General features: G+C 48.0%; 1 non-coding gene across 1 annotated transcript; it reads left to right on the forward strand.

Annotated features, from left to right (window-relative positions):
* The first annotated feature begins 148 nt into the window (after positions 1-148).
* TRNAM-CAU lies at positions 149-222 on the forward strand. Its single transcript has one exon. It is a non-coding gene; the product is annotated as a tRNA-Met (tRNA).
* The last annotated feature ends 151 nt before the right edge of the window (positions 223-373 follow it).

Here is a 373-nt window from a genome sequence, read left to right on the forward strand (position 1 = left end):
AAGGGACAGGAAGATCCCAACTATAAAGATTTATCTGCAAGAGTCAATTCCTTGGATGGATGTCTGAGCGGTTGAAAGAGTCGGTCTTGAAAACTGATATCTTGCATAGTAAGACCGGGGGTTCGAATCCCTCTCCATCCGGTGCTTTAGCGGGGTAGAGGAATTGGTCAACTCATCAGGCTCATGACCTGAAGGCTACAGGTTCGAATCCTGTCCCCGCCTTAGTGAAAGGCAATTAAGGTAGTGTTCTACACTGACTGACTTGCTAGAGTAAGGTCATTTACCCACTTTCTTTCTTGTGGGTCCAAGAAAACGGATGCGCGCGCTAACGCGCAACGGCTTTATAGGTAGGAGCCGTTGCTTGTTGACTCCA

Source organism: Papaver somniferum, unplaced genomic scaffold (assembly GCF_003573695.1).
Source record: "Papaver somniferum cultivar HN1 unplaced genomic scaffold, ASM357369v1 unplaced-scaffold_26123, whole genome shotgun sequence".
In the NCBI taxonomy this organism is placed as follows: Eukaryota; Viridiplantae; Streptophyta; class Magnoliopsida; order Ranunculales; family Papaveraceae; genus Papaver; species Papaver somniferum.